This window comes from Diabrotica undecimpunctata, chromosome 5 (genome assembly GCF_040954645.1).
Source record: "Diabrotica undecimpunctata isolate CICGRU chromosome 5, icDiaUnde3, whole genome shotgun sequence".
In the NCBI taxonomy this organism is placed as follows: domain Eukaryota; kingdom Metazoa; phylum Arthropoda; class Insecta; order Coleoptera; family Chrysomelidae; genus Diabrotica; species Diabrotica undecimpunctata.
In genome coordinates this window covers 52,969,160-52,993,033 of record NC_092807.1, presented here as the reverse complement: position 1 = coordinate 52,993,033, position 23,874 = coordinate 52,969,160, and the positions used below count along the sequence as shown (strand labels likewise).

General features: G+C 32.2%; 1 protein-coding gene across 3 annotated transcripts in view; it reads left to right on the top strand.

Annotated features, from left to right (window-relative positions):
• The window catches only part of LOC140440626 (O-acyltransferase like protein-like), a 125,358-nt gene that overhangs the window by 64,124 nt on the left and 37,360 nt on the right, over positions 1 to 23,874 (top strand). The window lies entirely within an intron of this gene.

Here is a 23,874-nt window from a genome sequence, read left to right as displayed (position 1 = left end):
TTGATGCATTTTCTAAAGGACTTATGAACATTTGCCTCCTAAAGCTGAGTACGTGGCTGTATTCTGAGTCTTGCATGCCTACTCGTAGAAACGTCATGTTGGAGGCGGATTTTATACCCATAGTTTTTAAGTGCTCTTCAATTAAGCTATTAGGTATAGTAGGACATACATTAGATATGATGAGTCTCTGGGCGGGGGTTATAAGTCTTCTTACTTCAATCTGGTTACCATCAATATTTATATATTTGTGGGAGCTAAGAAATTGATCAACTACATATTTAGAGGAGAGGTAGATGCAGATGCGATTGTTTGATATTTTGGATGCCCAAACAACATTTTTGGGCTGTACTATTGATCCAACAGCTTTTATATATTCGAAAACTTTTATTCCTTGTATGGTTGAAAGTATAATACCTTGGTCTTTTGAAGGATATTTGAAACTGTTTAATGCATTGGAGTAAGATATATGTGACGTAGTGGATATATTTCGTGAGGTAGTAGCTGATTCCGGTTCATCCATCTTCCCGCTGAGAATTTACGTACATTGGCACAGAGGATCTGAAGCCGGACTTGGCGACTTAATAAAATTAAACAGCAGCCTAGCCTAATTACTTGTTAGTAGCAAGAACCAGCAAAAAGTTGTTGTCAATAATCGATAAGTTGAATTGAAATCGATAAAATATTTTGCCTTTTAAACTTCTGATTTTAAGGTTATTAATAATGCAGTTTTGTACTCACAGAATTCTACGATTTTCAGTACACTGTCACATTTAACTTTGAACAGGATTTTGATTTTAATATTATTCACTATTTACACGTTCAGAACTGAAGAAATAATAGTTTAAATATTTAAATTTTTAAGAGAAACTTTGAAATGCCAAAAAAAAAAAAAAAAAAAAAAAAAAAAAAAAACAAGGTTATTTCGGGAATTCTATTATTTTCATTTTAATCGTATTTAATTGGAAATTTCCAGGTATTATATTTGTGTTCTTGGAAATTGCTCAATTTGAATGCTACGTCGTGTTTAGTTTAAAACGCATATTATGACTAACGAGGGTTTTTTAAAAGGCTAATCTGACAATTCATCTATAGTTTTATAAAAAGTATTTGAAATTTTATAAAAAGCAGTGGAAAATATTATATTGGGGAAATGCAAGGCGATACAATAGTTATTAGTTATTCTTACGTTTACTACTAAAAGTTTCGTTTATATTTTTAAGTTATTTTCTTTCTTGTTTGTTATGAATTTAAGATATTTATAAATGATAGGTTTTGTTTATTACAAATTATTACGAACCAGAAGTATATTCGTGACATTTCATTATTATAAGGGAGAAAGTTTTGGATTTAAAATATAATATAATTTAGCACCTATTTAATCCTATTGAATTTCGACTATAGACAAGTTCATTTTGTTAGTGACTACAGTGTGATGTATGGAGTGTATCTTAGAATTGTATGTTTTTGAAACATTACCATTAGGAAATATTTGTTAATAAAAAAAATAGAAGCAAATGGGTAGATAACTATTTTTTATACAGAAATAAAAAGGGAGAGTTTGAATGTAAGGTCATACGAATAATTGAGAAGAATAGATGAAAAACTTTTTGAATACACGAGAATAACACAATCCACATTCGATTATATATTAGAGAATAGTGAGAGTCACATTTCGAAGTACTCGAATTTTCGTGAGTGCATATTCCCAAAGCATAAACTGATATTGACATTAAGGTTAGTAAAAATTATAGTTTATTTTTATGAACGAGAGAGTAATTAGCATAATTTTAACTGGTAGCTCCGACCACTCCAGGGGCGTGCTCAAGATTAATTGAAAAATGACTTTGAATAATTGTAAAAAATAAATGAATTATTTCAGTGTTATAAAGTGTTATGTGTATGTAAACAAAAGTGACCTCTTTTATCACACACTATATTAGAACTGACTGGCCTACATTAAAAAGGGTTTTAAAAAATTCACATTTTTTTTTAATTTTTAAAAATTACAAAAGAGAAAAAGAGTTTTTAAAACCGTCTAAGGTATGTTAAATAGATGAATAAAAATATTAATATAAAACTTACAGCTACTTGTTACAAATCCAAATCAGATTCAGAAGATGAACTTTCAGAACTAAGATTTATAATAACTGGCTCGATCATTATATCAGTAATATTGTCCAGCTTCCACATTTTTTCCTCTTCTTTAATAGTGTGATTTACTGCCTTTTCCCAGTTTTCAGGTTTTACATTATTTACGGCCTCCAAAAATAACTGTTTAACATCATGAATTTTAAAAGTGGTATTTTTTCTTAAAACTTCACTCTTTATCTGTGCCCATACCAGTTCAATCAGGTTTAATTCACAATGATATGGTGAGGATCTAAGTACTGTCATTCCACGAATTTTGGCAATTTCATCAATTTCGTATTTTTTAAATTTTTCTTTATGAAGGGCACACAACGAATAAAGTTCCTTTCTTATAGATCCAGGATGGTACGTAATATTTTTTGAACTCAGCCAATTCTGCAAGTCTTTTTTTAACCACTTGGTTGTGGGCAGTCCTTCTATAAGTCTGGAGTGATAACTTGCATTATCCATTACTATTACACAGTTCTTAGGAAGAAGATCTATCATTTGTTCGAACCATTCTTGAAAGACATCAGCGTTCATGTCTTCATGGTAGTCACCGGTACGAGTTGATTTAAAAGTTAATAAACCACCTTTAACAAAACCGTCTAAACTTTCAATGTGTACTATTATCAGCCTGCGTCCCTTTCCTGATGGTGGGTTTAAACCAGTAGATAAGTTATTTACAAAAGCGTGCCTTTGACTTGTAACAGTTTCATCCTGCCAAAATTTATTTGGTGTATGACCCTCGTTGATCCATGTTTCATCAAGATAAAATATTTTTCTTTTTTGGTTTCTCATTTCCTTTATGGTTCTTAGAAAATGTCTTCTCCATATGACAATATCGCTTCTTTCTAATAAAATAGACTTTCTGGGATTCTTTTTCCAGCGGAAGCCTATTTCTTTTAAAAGTTTCCATAACGTACTTCGACTCATTTCTGGGTAATCCTTATCATCTGGAACTGAGACAAGAACTTTATCCAATGTTGGAAATTCTTGTCTAAAGAAGAATTCATGCACTTTCCGTCGAAGTCCTTCTTTAAAATGATATTCTATTTGAAATTTTGGTTTCCCTGGAGCATTACGTGGCATTTGAAAACTACCACATTTCTCTTCTTTAATAACTCTGTAAATCGTAGATTTCCCAACACCAAGTGTACTGCTAACTAACTCAACGGTCTCATCAACACTTTCACATAAACGTTTGTCTGTAAATGATTTAAAACAATTAAATATTAATGTTTTTTCATTAACTGTTAGAGGACCAATTTTTCGGCGTTTACACGGCACTTCCAAATTTTCCATAACACTAGTATACACAATAAACTGCACCTTGCAACTGAAGTACCTACTTTTAGTGAACTGTTAAGAATTTTGAATACGCCACTTGGACCTTCCTATATACAAAATGGAAAAAACCCACTATCACATTTTCTGTGGAATAAGTTTAGAAGGTAATTATCTAGTCAATTACTGTCGTAGATTCCTGGAATTAAAGAATTAAATGTTTGATTGTTGAAACCCTTACTTCGTGGAATGCACTCATTTCAGATAAAATAAAACGTTTTATTATATCTAAAGAATTAAACTTTATTTTGCAAATAGGCAAGGAATTAAACTTTATTTTGCAAATAGATAAAATAAAACGTTTTATTTTATCTAAAGAATTAAACTTTATTTTGCAAATAGGTAGGTACTTATTAAACTTTTATTGGTTATATATAACCAATAAAATAAACATCTTACATTTCTTGCAAATTCATTAGTACCTGTTAACCTCCATCACTCCGACACTGGCAACCTTATTTAGAGATTAGTAACCCTCACAACTATTGTATTCTATTCTGCTCCAACCTTTATACCTGGTGGTCATACTCAATTTAAAATTGTTTTCCTATATACTTCTGTAAACTTATTGACAAATATCTGTTTTTCATTGAGTCACCCGTATCAACAGTTTAGGGATTTGCATACATAATTTATTGTTTTAATACTCTCTCATACATAAAAATACACTATAATTGTTTTAGAAATGTATTTTTTTATCCACGCATTATGTAAAATCATTTGGCAGAAAGTTGATTACATATCCTGCTGCAGTACCATCAGTACATTTTTTTTTTAAATTTGAACCTGTATGGAAACTAGACTCCTTTGGTTATTGTGCAGGCGTCAGTGACTATAAATACTCTGTTAACGTGTCACTATGTACCGGTGATGCAGTTGGGATCGAAATAAATTGACGAGAAATTGATTGGTGATCTCTTGCAGGTAAAGAAACGGCATGTGTAGGTGTCGGTGGCTGAGAATACTCTGTTTATGTGGCACTATGTACCGGTGATGCAGTTGGGATTGAAATTAATTGACCAGAAGTTGATTGGTGATAAGTTACAGGTAAAGAAACGGCTTCATATTCCTGTATAACCAACTGTAAGATTTTGGATCTAAGAGAAAGAATTCTATAGGGATTGAATATATGGGATAAGACTTAGTATAAAGTTAAGGTCATCATCCTGCTTATACCCGAAATGCTGCTTAAAATGTTGCAATTTTTCTTTTTAAATAATTGAAAATAAGTTGCATAAGTTCTTGAGTAGCGCCATCTTTAATAATTTTTGTTTTTTTTGTGGAGGATTAATTGCTCTTGATTTTTCCTGATTTATTGCTGACGTCTTCTTATCATTGGAGGGAAATGGATTATTGACAGTTTACGTGAAAGCTTCTTGTACAGCATTTTCAATGTTACCTCTTGTTTTTCTGGGCGTAAACTGATCTTTTTGAAAAGATCGTTTTTTAGAAATAGTGCCACTTTGATTGTGGTTCATCATCAGCACCATCTCCAGTCCTTTTTTGGTTAACCCTACACTACGCAGTCTAACATATATGTCACGTCTCGATTTCAAAGCAGTTACTATTAATTTATATACTTTTAAATCTACCCCACTCAGTGTGTACATTCAGTTACAACCTTATCTATAATAATAATAAAGTCGGATTTAGTCTAAAGCTGATTTCAATGAAATAACGGACCATTATTAGTTTAGTACAAATAATTTAGTTTTGTGGGTTATCAGTTATTGTGATGGAATTTTATCTATTTTGTATATTGTAGGTATGTTTTCTTTCAATTCATTATTTTTAAAACAAATACTATTCATATTTCGGCTAAGAACGAAATTGAAATAGGTTGTTACATATAAGACACATTGCGCATTGGAGTCACTATTTGAAATATTTGTGAGTTATTTTTGAATTGCTTGTGCTTGAACAAAATATACCTTTTTGTAGGTTTTTAGCAATGTCTCACCGCTGCAGACCTCTTAATCAAAAAGAACTTGAGAAAGCAATCCTCAATTTAATGGATAGTGAGGATGAGTTCGAAGGTGAACTGAAGGATGATAATAATGATGACCTAGATGTATGACATATGCCAGAAGAACTAGAAGATGGAGTCATAATACAACCAGAAGTATCAACCAGTAGTGAGTATACAGATAATGAAATTAGTTCCGTGAATAATACTGACGATCCTCCAGCTGTCTCTGTATCATTGCAAGATACCAAAAAGGAAGCACAAGAATTGAAAGACAAGTATTCAAAAATAATATGGCGTAAGAAAAATTTAAATCCGAACGAAGACTTTTTTAGTTTTTTAGAACAAAGTTTTTAGGGAAAATTCCGAGCTTCCTGAAAATATTCTTAACCTGTCAACACCTTATCGCTTTTTTAAGTATTTCTTTGATGAGAGTATTTTTGAAAAAATCAGCACATGCTCTAATTTGTATTCGACACAAATTAATCCTAGTAAACTTGCTGTGCTTACTACTAATGATAACAATATGTTGGCATCTTTATATACATGTCGTTAGTAAAAATGCCAAACATTAGAAGCTACTGGTCCAATGCTTTAGGACTTTCCCGGATAAAAGAAGTTATGCTTTAAAAAAGATTTGAAAAAGTTCCTCAATATTTACATTTTAATAACAATAATTTGATGGTACCAAGAGATCATCCTAATCATGATCGTTTACATAAGCTTCGTCCCATTATTGATGCACTCAACATAGTTTTCAGTCAGTTCCTCTTCAAAAATATTAATCTGTGTAGTAATAGGCCACATGAAAAAGAAGAAGAGGCGTGGCACGATGAAGTTAGAGATAGAGGTTAGGAAGTTAGCATAAAAAGATATAACGTGTATATTGTTAATCTTATACTTTTATTAAATATAATATTTAATAAATACCGAGTATTATTATTACATGGCGCAGTCAGTACAAGAGCCAAAAGTACAGTTATCCAGAATGGAAGGAAAAGTGTCAGAATCCATGAAATTCGAGGGGAACCTTCATGAAAATTTTAGACGGTTTTACCAAAATTTTGAAATGTATCTTATTGCAACTGAGAAAGATGACAAAGCCGATAGAGTAAAAATTGCTTTGTTTTTAAATATGATTGGACCAGAAGGAGTTGATATATATAACATTCTCAAAATACCAGAACCGAATAAATTTGATAGTGTCATATCAGAATTTAAGAAATATTGTGCTCCCAGAAGAAATAAAACATATGAACGTTTTGTATTTAATAAAAGAATTCAAGCTACAGATGAACCTTTTGATAGTTATCTTAGTGATCTAAAAAAGTTGATACAAAGTTGTGAATATGACAAACAGGAAGACAGCATATTGACAGATAGGTTAGTTTTAGGAACAAATAGTCCATCAGTTCAAGAAAAATTATTAAATGCTCAAAAGTTAACGCTTGAAACAGCAATAGAGATATGCAGAAACTCTGAAATAACAAAAAAGCAGTTAGAATCTGTAAGAAACAATGAAAGTTTGAAAGTAAGTTCAGTAAAAAATAGACAAGACAGTGGAAATACACAAAGTGAGTTAAAATTTTTGTGTAGAAAGTGCAAACGTAAACATATAGCTGCCCAGTGCCCAGCATTTGGAAAAAATTGCTTTAAATGTGGTGCAGCAAATCACTTTAGTAATGCGTGTTTTGCTGAAATATCCAATCAGCAAAGATATAAAAGGCAAAATGTTAAAAAAGTTAAAGAAATTAGACATGACGAGAACATTCATGGCTCTTCAACAGATGATGACATGCATGTGCATACCGTGAAAGGAGTTGGGGCAATCAATAGTAGAAATCGTAAATAGTGGATCGAGGTAGTCAACATAAACAACCAAGACATTGAGTTCAAGATGGACACTGGATCAGAAGTAAATATATTACCCAGTGATATTTTAAAAGTCGTATTCAGAAACAGTAAGTACAAAATTAAAAAGTGTAATACTATATTAGAAGCTTATGGAAGTACACGTTTGAAAACTTTAGAGAAAATTACTTTAAATTGTAAGAGGCTGGATAGGAATTATAATTTAGAATTTGTAGTTGTAGAGGCTAAAACAGAGAATGATGCTGATATGAATGAAATGGTGCATTCACTAGAAAAGCATTTAAGAATGAGTGATACTAGAAAGATTCAGTTTAAAGCAGAAACAGTAAAAGATAATGTACTGAGTAAAGTCATTGAGTGTTGTCTGAGAGGGTGGAAGAATACAAAGTATGAAGGAGAGATGAAAGTTTTTCACGAGTTAAGAAATGAGTTGTTTGTTAATGATAATCTTTTATTTTTCAATGATAGAATTTTTGTACCTAAAGTTTTGCGAAAAGAGATGCTTCAAATTGTACATGAAGGTCATTTTGGTATAAATCGTTCAAGAGATCGAGCAAAAGATATCTTATTTTGGCCAGGGATGAGTGTGGATATTGCGAATGAGATACAGAGTTGCAAAATTTGTGAAAAGTAAGGTATGCAAATAGTAAAGAGCCATTAATATCTCATGATGTCCCGGAATTGTTATTTCAAAAATTGGGTGCTGATATTATGGAACATGGTGGCAAAACTTATTTGGTTGTTGCTGATTATTTAAGGAAGTGGCTAGAAATAATCCCTATAAGAGGTAAACAATCGTCTGATGTTATAAATGCACTCAAGCAGATATTTGCAACACATGGTATACCAGATGTAATTATAGCTGATAATATGCCTTTTGGATCGTATGAATGCAAAAAGTTTGCAGATAAATTTGAGTTTAAATTTCAAACTAGTAGCCCCCATTACCCTCGATCGAATGGTTTAGCTAAGAGGTTTGTACAGATATCTAAAAATATTATTAGAAAATCAGATGACATGTGGGTTGCTCTAATGAACTATCGTAATACTCCTGTTACTGATCTCAAGAGGTCACCAGCTCAACTTTTATTTGGCAGAAAACTAAAAACTAAATTACCAATTGTTGAAAAGCAAAATGATAATATCAAAGAAGTTAGGTCAAAATTAGAAACAAGAAATAATATTTATAAGGAATATTATGATAGACAGACAAGAAATAGGCCCGAATATAAGTAAGGTGAAAATGTGGTATACAAAGATAATAATCAATGGAGTCCGGCTGTTATTGTGAATAAACATGAGTCTCCAAGGTCTTATTTAATTGATAATGGTAAAAATGTCTTACGTAGAAACAGCTATCACCTGCGTAAGTCAAAAATTGATCATGATATTAGGCAGACTTAGAATTTAAGTGATGATAATGATAATATACCTAGTTGTAGTAAAGCTTAGAGTTCTAGCAGTTCAGAGTGTGATACTGACATGAGCTTGAGACCATCACGTACTATCATACAGCCTACCAAGTATTCTGATTATATTTTATATTAGTACAGTTTACTCTGATTGTATTTTGTATTAGCATAGTTTTTTTTGTATGATTAAAGTTTGTTAAAAAAAATGTAAAAGGGGGAGATGTAGTAATAGGCCACATGAAAAAGAAGAAGAAGCGTGGCACGATGAAGTTAGAGATAGAGGTTAGGAAGTTAGCATAAAAAGATGTAACGTGTATATTGTTAATCTTATACATTTATTAAATATAATATTTAATAAATACCGAGTATTATTATTACAATCTGTTGATGAACATTTATGTGCCACCAAAGCTCAACACCACATGAAGCAATATCTTCCAGCGAAACTCCATAAATGGAGATACAAATTGTATGTTTTCTGTGGAACGGATGGTTTTTCATCTAGTTTTGAAATTTATACATATTCAGAAAACGATTTGAAATTTTGTGAGATAAATGAACCCGACTTTGGATCAAGTGCCAACGTTGTTGTCAGACTTTATAGAATAATTCCTTGTAATCACAATTACAGAGTATATTTTGATATTTTTTATACTTCTATACTTTGAATGGTCTACCTATTGCAACGTATTATTTTCGTGTTATTTTCTCTTTGGGAACGGTAGGACAATCGAGATTACCTATTTGTAAGCTACCTTCTGACCAGCAACTCAAAAAAAACCCGGAGGATCTTCTTATGAATTCGTATGTGATATTGATGGTGTTTAGTGGAGGTATCTTTAGTAATTTGGCTGGATAATAAACCTGTTACATTCCTATTAACATATAAAGGTAAAATGCCACTAACTGAGGCCAAACGTTTGGACAGAAAGCATCGTAAGTACTTTAGCATTGAATGTCCAAGTTTTTTTTTCTGAATATAACGCTCATTTGGGTGGAGTTGATGCTATAGACAGTTATATTGGTCATTATAAGATAAAAATGCGGACAAAAAAATGGTATCTTTGGTTATTTTATTACCTCTTGGATATGACTATTGTCAACAGTTGGCTAATCTATAGAAGATGTTGTGTACTTCAAAATAAAAAATGTTTAACTCAGCTCGGGCTAAGATAGGCCAATGTTTATGCAAGGCTAACAGTATAAATTCTTCATTGAAACAAGGAAGATTTTCTAATCAAAGCATTGAAAAACTTTTTCAAGAAAAAAGAAGAAAATCGGCAACTGTAACTGTAACTGTTTTGTACCTCCAAAAGACATCAGTACTGACTCCATTGGTCACTGGCCTACATATGATGAAGCCAGACAAAGGTATAAATTATCAACCTGTAAGTCAGTATCCTTCATAAAATGTTCTAAATGTGGTATACATCTTTGTTTGAACAAAAATAATAACTGGTTTGTAAAATTTCACGAGAACTGAGTTTGTCCCTTTACATTACATTGTCCAGATTTTTTTGGAAACGAAATAAAAAATTGCGCAGTGTAGGGTTAAGTTTAGAAATTTCCTTTCTAAAGGTGTTACGCAATCCACGCCATTTTTTACGTACATCATCTAAAAAAATTATGAGTTTTTATTTTTTACCAACTACATGATTTAATTTTAGGTATCTTGCAACTGGCGCTTCTTTTAGGTCATTGTCCTTTTCATTCCGAATGTCACATATAACTATTCTAAAAGTGGTTTAAGAAACCTGTGAGGCAATATGGAATAATTTTCACGAAAAGCATATGCCTTTTCCAACCGAATTAATGTTTTTGTCGATTGCTAAACAGTTTTATAGAAAATGGAAATTTTCTAGTTGTGTGGGAGCCATTGACGCAAAGCATATTAGAATCCTGCATAGGAGAATCCTACTGTCCTGCGAAATCCGGGTCATTCAAATTATAAAAAATATTTTTCCAATGTGCTTCAACGTTTGGTGGATGCGCAATAGGTATAAGTTTATGTGTTGAAGTTGGAAATTATGGAATGCAGAGTGGTGATGTTATTTTCACTAGGTCATCACTGTACTACCATCTTGAACAAAATATATTCTGTGTACCTGGACCAAGACATTGTCGAATAGATATATTATTGTTCCACCCGTTTTCGTAGGAGATGAATCCATTAAAGCACTATCTAATGAGGCCTTTCTCTGGACAAAATTTGTCGCAGGAACAAGAAAACTTTAATTACTGCCTTTCTAGAGCAAGGCGTCTTGTCGAATGCGCTTTTGGTATATTAACTTCAAAATGGAGAATTCTAAAAGCGGAAACTGGAATGATTTAATTGTAGAATGTTTTTGCTTGTTACACAATATAATAATTGATTTAGAGGGAAGCCCAGAGATCATTAAAGATATTGCGAACCTCCAAACAACAAGCGATAGGAACGTTGGAACACGAAATTTTAACAGGGTTACTACTACTGCTTACGACATTAAAAACAAATTTATGTAATATTTTAATACTCATTAAAATCAATTTGGAAAATAAGGCGGCTATTTTGTGTTAAAACATAAAAAGCAAAATAATAATACTTATATCATAAAATTATTCTTGAATAAATATTAAAATATACCTACCTCCTAGTTTCATTTGACCTGATATTTTTTTCCATAATTTCTTGTTTAACTCTCTGTTGTGATACTGTTTGCTTTTTGATCCCATAGGGATCTTTTTCCGTGCACATAAGCTATTAGTACTTCGCAATCTATCGTTATTTTGGTCGTATTGAAAACACGTATATACAAACTTGTAGGAATTCTTAACAAAGGTCGTAAGCAATATAACCACAAGCATTTCAATGTACTGATTTGTTTACTTGTGACGATTTCTTACGATTTTGTACGACTGCGTACGAACAAATTTTTGTTCGAATTCTTATCCAATGTATCCGCCGCCGTAGGCTAATCTAAGTAAAACTGTAGACTAAAAGTTTAGTCCAGCTTTAGGAAATTTTATTTACTTTTTCAAGACAATTTAACCCGGCGTCACCCAGGTGAAAAATATGTGTATAAAAACCCAAGTGGAGTATTATTGACCCCATTTAAAATTGATTGGAAAAACTCAACAAAATTTCGAACACGAATTTATTTTTTAAATATATTATTTGACTATCTAAGTTTTTATAAATAACAGCAGTTTTTACCACTGGATTAAATGTGACCGCGTATTAGGTAAAATTTACAAAATAATAAAATTCCTACAAACAAAAAACACTAGATACATAAAAAATTCACAAACAAAAGATAATGCTTCAAAATAAGGGATTGCCCAAAAAAGTTTTTTCAAAAAGTTCAAATAAAAATATAAAAAAGCAGGACATTGGATATCCAAGCTTGAAAAAAGTTAGGAGTCCCGGAACTGGATACATTCATCGCAAATGCGATGAAGGTGATTCAAACAATAACAATTTTTGCATTGATCGCACGGTTGTTTAGTTTTCCGATCAGATTTTCTGAAACACTTTTGACACCGTCCACGTCCCGTACGTTGCTTTTTCGGTGGAGCTTGGTCACTTTCTCCCAAAACTTGAACTATTTTGGATCGTAAATGTTTTGTAAGTCACGGATTACTTTGTCGTTTGTCCATAATTGGCGTAACTAATGCTAATCCCAGATCTTCCAGGAATATACGACGTTTCTTTGAATAGTCACTAGTGTTTGTTCTGTAAATTACCTGGCTGTTGATTCCAGCCGTGTCCATTAGTGAAAAAAATATTCTTAGTGGCCACCTTCTACGATTCGAGCTACACTGTAACTTCCTGTCAACTCATCCACCGTATCAACCCCTCCTTTTGTAAAGTTATGGAAACTTATTATTTCTGGTAAAAGTTCCTTGCCGGTAGATTTATCTATTTCATCATCGTGATGAAGTGATGATAATAAAATCACGTTTTTCCCTTCTTTTGGTACAAAGGATATCATAGTTATATGTTGCTGAAATCCAAATACCGAGGACTGTGGTTGTCTGTTCTTAATCTGTATAAATTCTGGGGGAATATCTCGCTTGTTTTTACCTCAGAGTTACTACTGAAGTTAAACTATGTCATTCACGCAAAATTTTCACAAGTTCGTAAGAGGTATAGGTACCAATTATCGAAAGTGATATTTAGATTTTTACCAGAAATTGGTGCTATCAGTCTTTGGACATCATCATATAACATCTTTGGATAACATCAATAGGTTTATTGCTTATTTGATACGGCCCCTCTGACTGGGCTCCTGCATAAATTTCCATAGTAAAAACATAAAAAGTACGAGAGTCTACTAGGGCCTGAATTTTTATTCCATATTTCGCGGGTTTGTTCGGAATATACTGCCGGAATGAGCAGCGCCCACGAAAAGACTCTAACTTCTCGTCAATAGTCAAGTACTGTCCTGGTCAGTAAGCTTGTTGACAATTTGCGACAAATTTTTCAAAAACTACCCTAGTAGGAGCCAACTTATCAGACTGTCGCCTTTCTTGTCGATTGTCTACATTATCGAAACGTAAACACTGCAACAAAAATGTAAATCTATTGAGTGCCATCACTGAACGAAATATATCGATTTCTATACCATTTGTTCGCCAAAGGTCTTTTAGATTACGATTACCATTTATATATACACCCGCTAGGTAAAGGAGGCCAAATAATGCCTTTATTTCAACAATAATGGTCCTGCTACAATATGCTTTATCTTTGCAGGCTAACGATTTTTTATCTATTAATACATTGGTGCAGACCGTGATACCTTCAAGCATTTCTTCATCAAAAAAAAGAAGCCAGTAATCTAAAAGAGTCTTGGCGTTTTAGCATAGGTTTGGATCCTGGTAAGTTCGAAATTATGTTCTCTGCCCTCGTTCTAACTGCTTTAGTACTATGGTGTTTTCTCCATTTTGTTTTGGAATCCCTACCTAAATAATAAGGATATATTTTATCTTCTTTTCGCCTATTTTCAGATTCCAATACTTCTAGTTCCTCAATTTCTTTATTTTGTTTAGCATCAGACTGATTACTTATATGATCAATTTCGTTTTCAACGTCGGAGTCTATAATTTCGTACACATCATCTTCGAGTTCCTGCCAAAGTGCCAATAGTTTGGCTTGTTCTATTTCGTAATTCATAATAGAGAAAAAAGTTTATATGTACAACAAATAAAGTCACGAATTAAGATTGTCTTTGTTAACTTGCGAATTCAAATTGTGTCTTTGTCACCCAGGTGGGGTCCAATCTGATTGCAGAACACTACACTTACTTTGACGATCAACTTACAACTGAACTGGTTTAGAATACCCAACGGCAACATGTTTTAGGAAGGTATAGGCATCCAATAACACATCCGTGTATTAACTATAGAATTATGCTAGTTCTAAGTGTTGGGGCTACCATTAGACACCACCTGGGTGACGCCGGGTTATAAATGTATCCTAATGTGAATGTTTGCATTTAGATAATAAAAAAACTTACTGCTCGTGGTTTACAAATAAATTTAATCACTTTGATAAACATGAAGAATTTCAACGAATCATTTTAACGGATGAATTTGACACCACTTAGATGTCGTTTGGCTGCTAAAAAAATTCGTTAGGTTCAGAAAGAAATTAACACAAAAAAGGAAAAAACAATGGATACCAAAATAAAAAGACTCAAGACCAAGATAAAAGGACTTAAAAATCTCTAGGTAAAATTAGTAGAGTAATAAATTCAAAATTAATTACGGACAAATAATACTGCAACCAACTATTATTTAGAATTTTCTTTTTATTTCCCTTTTATTCTGTTTTATAAATTAATTATATAAATGCGTAGAAGAGAATTTAAGGAAATGGTTTAGATAAAAAAATCAGATTGTAATAAAAGAGATCTGACATTCATAATTTAAACATTATCTGTAAAATATTTTGTCTTATTAATTAAAAAAATTTTAATAACGAAGTAACAAAGGAGAAATAAAAAGCAAAGTTTGTCCGTAATTGATTTTAAATTCAATATTCTACTAATTTTACCTAGAGATTTTTATTAGACAGGGAGAAAAGCTCGGGTTCGCTCGGAAAAATATTCCCATGAGATTTTTTTGCATAATCACTTTCATGAGAAACTCCAAAATAAAGTTTAAGGGGTCGCCCAGGCAAACAAATTGCAACAATACATTTGTTCGACCCGGACAATTTTTTTTTTATTTTGTAGATCATTCCGAAATTTTATTAAGCACTTATGACAGGACGGGCGGTCGGGCTGCGGCGTGTAATATAGAGAGAAACAAGATCTAGCGCACATATTTTGACTAGATCAAATTTTTATTGTACCAACGAGTGCCTGCTCTACTATACGTTCATCATTATCAATTTAAAACAATGGTTTAATAGCAATTTATGCACCAATGGTGTTACTGGGATGATTAATCCCGGAGAGATACATAATCCAGCCAGAGGGCCTCTGGCCCGAGAAGTGACCTACCTTATAAAAAGATATTCTCATGTAAGGTACTCTACCATAGGTACGATGTACAACTACAATAAATAACTGTTGTTTGATAATTCAAAATAAGTTTTTACATGAAACAACATTAAACAAAAGTAAAAAAAAAAAGTAAAAATTTAAAATGAATAATTAAAAAAAAACGGTGCTTAGCACTTGGGAACTGCCGACAGAAGTAAATACTTCTTATATCGCGTTATTTCTATATGTGAGTTAAAACGTTTTAATGACGGCTTTATGAAATATTTGGAATAAACAGATAATATGTAAAATGTCTTTTGATTTTGACATATTTTAATGAATTTTGAAGTAAAAAAAATATTGCTACTGTATTTTGTCTTCACCATGTTGTTCCCATTTTGGGAACGTTGGCACGTAAAGTATTATATATTTTCTAAAAATAAAATACTTAACTATTTGAAAAAAACTTTATTATAAGCACAAATGTCTAAAATAAATAAAAATAATATAAACTATAAAACAATTATTAATTAGGTGTATGATATTGGTCGAAACATTCATTTTTATGAAGTCGTTTTTCACACTATGTGATGTGTGATTGTGGGAATGTAATTTATCCCGTTAAATTTTATGTCGCTTAGAACAGGGGCAGATGAACCGCCTTCTTTTTCTTTGACCTGATTCTGCTTTTACAAGTGCTAGGGCAACGTTTCTGCCAAACTCAAGATGTGTTATATTTGTTCCTGTATTCACATGTTGAAAAAAGCGAAAAGTTTCCACAACCGCCAAATTCAATGCATGAGCAAAGAAGTTCCACCACCATTTTTTTGATCTAATTCGGGGAGGATAAGAAGCAGCTTAACGATCAAAAAGGTTAACACCACTCATTCCAATGTTATATTGTCTTATCAAATTTGGTTGAGTTACATATTTTTTATGTTCAGACTTCACTTTTCTGGTTGTATTTTAAACAGGGGTTACTACAAAATGATTACTTTCGACTAATACAGGAGCATTGTCATTCCATTTGACACAAATAACATCGTCATCTGATTTGTAATCATGGGTCCCTCGATCTTGTTTTTTGATAGTTGACGATGAAACTTATAAGTGGATATCTAAACCAGTATCTTACTGGTATATATATATTACCACTGATTATATCAATATTATTATGATGGTGCATGCTTGATAATAAAATCACATTTTTGCATTGCACGTTTAGTGAGGTTTAAAGACTGGCAAGTTTTTTTTTATTTTGTCTTAATGTTTCAATTGCAGTTATTTTGTAATTCCAAAGCAACTTTTACAGAAGTGAAACTGATAAACCAGTTACCCATTGTCAAGTTAACGCGTAAACCAGAAATGTGTTTGCACAATCGCAAAACCACATCACTAAGGTTATTACAAAATTTATATTGGCCATCGGGTTGGGAATGTACTGACGGAATGAACTTTTCTCTCTGAAAGCAGGGAACATCTCATTAATAGTAACAAATGCTGAATGATTATAACCATTTAAACAATTTTTTACGAACTGCTCAAACACCACACGAAAGGGAGCTAGATTGTCAATTTTTAATTGCTCTGTACGTGTTTTCTGATCATCAAAACTAATGAAACGAAGAAGAAATCAGAACCTTTGTAGGGTTATCGTAAGATAAAAGATTTCTACACCATATCCTTCTCTCCCCAAAGATCTTCTGCTCTGGCATGGTTACAGTGACCTTGTCCAAATTAATGCAAAAATCCTATGAAATCAAGAATATCTATTTTATCAGTGAGATTATCTAGTGAGGCTATGTATTTATTTGTATTTATCACCATGATACCAATTATCGTGCCATTCAAGAAATAATTCGAAATTCGAAGTGTTTAGTAATTTTTGTAGGCCCTGGTAAGCGAATATGTTATCCTGTTTTGTTCTTATAACTCTTGGCGCTTTAAAGAATGCTTCTTTTAGTGAGTTATATGGTTCTAAAATAATTAAAATTTAGCATGACTTGCTTAACACATAATCTAGTTTGTTAACATACCTACATAGAAAAGACGGGCAGACTGACAAACCGCAACTTCTTCATATGCATCTGATATCTTCTTTTTTGATTCACCGTCGTGGTTTATAACCTCCTTAATATCCTGTTCCTCTTTCTCTGATTCATCTTCGATCACTGTTATCTAGTCCTAAATATTTTCTTTTGGAAGTTTCTGCAGGTAAAGTTGCCCGTGCTTGTAATCCCATTGGCTAAATAATGAGCCATGAAAATGACGGACATATTACTTATCGTTAATTTTTCCCCAAAAAATTGCAACTTCACCCCTGTCCGCCACCCCTTATGTATCCACTCTCGCGTCCGCCCTTTGGGATTTCGTCTAGTTATACCAAGATCTTACTCTGGGCAAATTTTCAGCCATAATTTTTCCAAAAAAAATTACAACTTCATCCCTGTATAGCCACCCCCTGTACCACGAGGGGCGTCCGCCTGTAAGGCAAAGTCTTAACCCAGTTACAATGAATATATTCCAATAGAGAAATGTCATATTACTGATCAGTTCAAAATTTCGGCTCTATCTCTCCGACTATTAGGCAAGCTCCTCTTTCCTTTAAAGGAGACAGATAGTTGAACGATATTTTAATACAATGTCTATCACCGGGTATGGATTTATGTTTGTCCAAGTTTTATATTGGTCAACTATTTCAAATGCAGTTCAAACAGACATATATTAAATTGTATGTTCCGTTTTAAATTCGTTCAATCTGTATACACAGAAATTGTACACAGGAATATAATGCATATACAGTGTGGCGCACCGAAAACGAAACAGAGGCATTTACTGGCAGATGATTCCTTTTTTGAAAAAACGCTCGGACCCGTCGATTTTGTTTTCGAGGGGGACACAAAATTGGCATAAAATCACTTTAACATTTGCAGCCCCTTAAGCGGGGGTGGCATCATCCCTAAAATCTTAAATGAAAAGGGGGATCAAATGATCCATTATTTGAAAGGTCTTTCAACTCCCTTTATAATAATGTAAAATTCATGTATTCAATTCAGTAGTTTTGCAGATTTATTGATTTAAAGTTTAAAGTAGACTTTAATAGGTACATCAAATTAGTTTGTACTTCTTTCAGAAGAAATTTGAGTAAAAGCATTTTCTTGATAAGTAAATGCTTTTATTTACTACGCCCATGGTTTATTAATAATAAAAATAGCAATTGAAGTGTCCTTTGTGACAAAAAAAGTTGTTTCTTGAGGAAAGATAAGTAGAGAATGCCACGTACTTATTTTAAATAGGAAATAGTACATTAGTTTGCGATTGATTTGACCAGTCTTTGTTGTTGAAATATCATTTATTGCTTTATACATAAATTAACTATGGTATATTCCGCGGCAGAAAGGGTTGAAATTATTGAAATATTTTTCGGAAATAATCAGTGCGCTAATAGAACAGCACAAATTTTTAATGAGCGACATGAGAACAATAATGTGCACCGAAAATATGTTCTAGAACTTGTAGCTAAATTTCGGGAAACTGGATCAGTCGCCAATAAAAAACGTAATATTGAAAATCCTATAAGGAACGAAGCAACAGAAGTGAGGGTTTTAGGGCAAGTTATTGTAGATCCTACATTAAGTACCCGCAAATTGCAAATTTCGTGTGGTGTTAGTCGACGTACTATCCAACGGATTCTAAAGGCCCATAATTTTCATCCGTATAAAATTCACCTTATACAAGAACTTAATGAAGACGATTTTGATAAGCGATTAGAATTTTGTGAAGGTATGAGTGAACGAATTACAAACGATGAACAATTTTTATTTAACATTTGCTTTTCCGACGAATGTTCCTTTTTTTTAAATGGCGAAGAAAATCGTCATAATTGTCGATATTGGTCGGACTCTAATCCCAGAATTTACCATGAGGTACACACACAGCAGCCACAAAAATTAAATGTTTGGGCTGGCATTTTTGGCGATCATTTGGTTGGTCCTTTTTTCTTACCTGGAAATTTGACTGGTGAAATGTATTTGGAATTACTGCAAAATGCCATAGATACTGCGCTAACAGATATAATTGAAAATTAGAATGATGGTCGATACGTTGAGAATATGTTGATGTTCCAACAGGATGGTGCCCCACCACATTACGCATTAAGAGTTCGGCATTATTTAGATCAGACCTTTCCAGGTTAATGGATTGGTAGAAGAGGTGCCGTTGAATGGCCTCCAAGATCGCCAGATTTATCACCTTTGGATTTCGTTTTCTGGGGTTACTTAAAAAGCAAAATCTATGCTACTCAGCCAACATCCTTAGAAGATTTACGACAAAGAATTGTGAACGAGTGCCATCAAATTACTCCTCAAATATTGCAAAATGTCCGGCAACGTTTTCAGCAAAATCTTTATTATTGCATGGAAAGTAATGGTGGTCATTTTCAACATTTACTCAGCTGACAGGTCAGTTCATTCTTTATTTTTTAATAACTTTGCTGCTATGTATTGATCTCCTCTTACGATGATGTATTTAAACTTTAAATCAATAAATCTCCAAAACTACTGAATTGAAGTACATGAATTTTACATCATTGTAAAGGGAGTTGAAAGACCTTTTAAATGATGGATCATTCGACCCCCCTTTCCATTTAAGATTTTAGGGTTGGTGCCACCCCCGCTTAGGGGGCTGCAAATGTTAATGTGATTTTATGCCAATTTTGTTTCACCCTCGATAACAAAATCGACGGGTCCAAGCGTTTTTTTTTTAAGGAATCATCTGCCAGTAAATGCATCTGTTTCGTTTTCGGTGCGCCACCCTGTATATATATATATATATATATATATATATATATATATATATATATATATATATATATATATATATATATTGTTATGGATCAGTTTATCAAAATCAGAAATAGAATAAAGAGTTTTTTTATTATTTTAATATACCGCGGGCATATAAGTTAAAATACAACCCTGTACTTATTTGTAATAGTTAGAATAAGAGAAGACATTGTTCCGTGACGGTACCCGGACGAGTTTTTCCTTGAAAGACTGAGTGAATAATGAAAGGACAATGGAACCCGTATCATTATAGATTTAGGAATAAACTTGTAATTATATTTTGCGGTGGGCATTTTTCGAAAGTAAATAAGAGATAACAAGAATTTGGAAACTTATTTCTGTTAAAAAAGGCACAATTGTTAATGGTTTCTGAAAAGTAATTTGAGTGAAAGTAGTTTATTTGTTTTAAATATTATGTTGGAAATTTTCTAAATCGAAAATTAGTGGGAAAGATGAATGCTTATGATTGGTTAAAAAGGAATGATGGGGAATGAGAGAGTTGAGAAGGTTGTCTGGAGAGATTGAAAAGATTATTATGTTACCGGCAGACCAGAAGAGAAGACGTGTTTTCGTGTGGTCAATCTGAGTGCCAGTGTTTTCGTTTGTTAGTGAAAAAGGTGGAAGCTGAGAGCAGATCAAAATCGAGTAGATTATTACCTCTTTTGAGTCTGCATAGTCCACGAGATATAATTGAGAAAGAAAGGAGAATTTGTGAGTAAAGAGTACCGGTCAAAAGAGGATTGGGCTTGTGTTTTTTCGGAGGAGTAGTTTGCTGGTATGCAGTTTGGATCGATGCTGAGAACGGGAAAGATTTGATGGTAGCCGGACATAATCAATCAAGGAAAGAACTGTGGTTTGATCGAGAGGTGACGTTATTGGTGTAAAAAATAAAGGTCAGTCAAATAATTTGAATGAAAGAAAAATCTAAGATATTCTAAAGATAAAATCAAATATAAGCATACGAACTAAGATTCCAAGTTTCAAAGAGTTATTTTTTTGTGAATAAAATATATTTTTATATGGTCATTTTTTTAGTAGATATTATTATAAAACAGATCAATAGATAGTTTGTAATTAAAATTAAATTTAGAGTATAGGAGTTTGTTGGGAAAGATAATTGCCCACAAAAGTTATTTATTAATATTCATCGTATTGCTTATTGAAAATAAATAACAATTTGTGTGCATATTTATGTTGTTTTAATGTTAGTTCCGTTTCCTGTTCTATCCCGATTATGAGCAACTAGGAGATACTGAACCCACTAGAAGAGATATATAAAGTAAACTGATTAAAGTAAAATTAAAAAGGCACCCTGAGAAATTTTAATAGTAATTGATTTGTATGACTCTGCATAAATTAGTGAATTAATTAATTAAATAATTGGATTAATTAAATTAGTGTTAATTAATAATAAAACATCATAAAGCAGATCACAACAATATATATATATATATATATATATATATATATATATATATATATATATATATATATATATATATACTGATGAGTGTCTTACCACCCGGCAAAATAACGGAAAGGATAGAAGACAGATTAAGTTGTGAGATAGTACGAGTTAAAGCTAGTTTTTAGACGTGGCTATTTGACTTCAGTCATAATTATACGGATGACCTCGAAAATACTTTATTTTAATAATTTCTGATGTTAGAATAATTTATTGAATAAATTAAGATATATTATAGTAAAAAATATTAATTAGTAGCGATTTTAAATTATAAATCTTTAAGTTTATTTAATAATAAAAATAACTCGACTGAAATATTTGACTAAACTAAGGTAGGTATGTTCTATCCAAAAATACTTTTTGTATGTGGAATTGGTGTAATAGTTCGAGACGTGGTTTGGCAAGAAGATTGGGGTTCAATTCACACAAAGGATAAAATTTTTGTTTTACTCAATCAAAAAATAATAGAAAATATGATACATATTAGGTAACAAGTTTTCGAAAAACTCATTATTTACAATTTATTCTTATTCCAATGTTATAAAATATAAATAAAAAATAATTCAAATTTAATTCCAGTTTTACAGTCTTCAGTTGTGAATGCAAAATAATCCGGTGAAGACTGTTTAATGTCAAATCCGTCACTAAATTCTCAGTGTTAATATCAATTCCTCTGTACAGGTAATGATTTTCAAAACAATTGACAACATTAGAATGGATGCGCGCGAACAGCTGCCTGCTTTACAGCTAACCAAATCTTCAAGCCATCAAATAATAACATATCAAGAAGTATTTTTGTACGGTAAACAGATTTTTTTATTGAAAAAACAATTCGTGAAAATGGTTTTAACGGTCGAGGAAAAAGTGCAAATTGTTGTCTCACATGTGAATGGATTATCAGACAACATGATTAGACAACAATTTGTAAATATGTTTCCAAATAGGCGGGCTCCAGCACGATCAACAATTCAGTCTATTATACGTATTTTTTTTACTTATGGATCCATGTTCGCTCCAAGAGGAGTTCATAGGCGAAGGGATGTAAATCCAGATTTAGAACTAAGGGACACTTTGATTTGTGCAAGTATTGAGCAATATCCTACCTAAACAACATCTCGTCTCGGAGAACAATATGGAATTTCAAGATTTAGAGTAAGAAAAATTTTGAAAAGACATGGATACCATCCCTATAAAATTCATAAATCCAACGAACAATTCCCTGGGGATCAATATAGACGTTTAGAATGTTGTCAAACTGCAATGGAACTGTCACATCAAGATGAACATTTTTTAGAGAAAGTTTTGTTCACCGATAAATGTACATGTCATTGCATGGCCGTCACAATTTAATGAATGCTCGGTATTGGTCTCGAGGAAATCGTCGTCAGATTTATGTCGCTCGTACATAGCGTCCTCGAAAAGTAAATGTTTGGGAAGGCATAATAGGGAATCATGTCATTGGTCCATTTTTTATAGACGGTATGTTGACTGGGCGGAAATACTTGGAACTTCTGCAAAATCAAATTGTCTCAGCCCTTCGTAATTTACGAATACCTTTCGATTCCATATGGTTTCAACACGATGGTTGTCCTGCACATAATTCTCGCATCGTCAGTGAATATCTCGGTGCGACTTTTCCTAATCGATTGAGTAGTGGCCACGGAAATATTTTTTGGCCTGCAAGATCACCTGATCTTGCACCTTGTGATGTTTTTATGTGGGGATATATCAAGTCCAAACTATATGAAATTGAAGACGATAGGCCTAATTATCTCCAAGAATTAAGAGAAAAGATCTCTGATTCAATGAGAGGTATTAGTCCAGAAACATTAACTAATGTTAGACGAAACTTTTATAATAGATTGAGTTATTGTTCTGCTGCTAATGGAGGCTTATTCGAACATTTTTTGTAAATACATTTCATTAGAATAAAATACGTTTATTTAGAATATTTTTATAGAATTTCTACCTATTTGAACATTGTTTGTTCACATTTTAAGATTTTCATGTTTTACTATAAACACTTCTAATAAAGACTGAAATAAATGTTTAGTGATTTAAAGCAAAACTATATAAAATCTGCATAATTTCAAATTTTAATTTTTAAAAAAGTAAAACCAGTCAATAATACCTAATAGTTAGGTATTATTGACTGACACGTTATGTAAAATAAAGTTTTATTTTGAGGTTGCAGTCATTAATAGGGCAGGAAAGTGAAACTCTTTGTTCTTTAATCAAGCTTTCGCAAAATTTATTTGCTTCTTAATTAATGACTGCAACCTCAAAATATAACTTTATTTTATATATATATATATATATATATATATATATATATATATATATATATATATATATATATATATATATAGATATA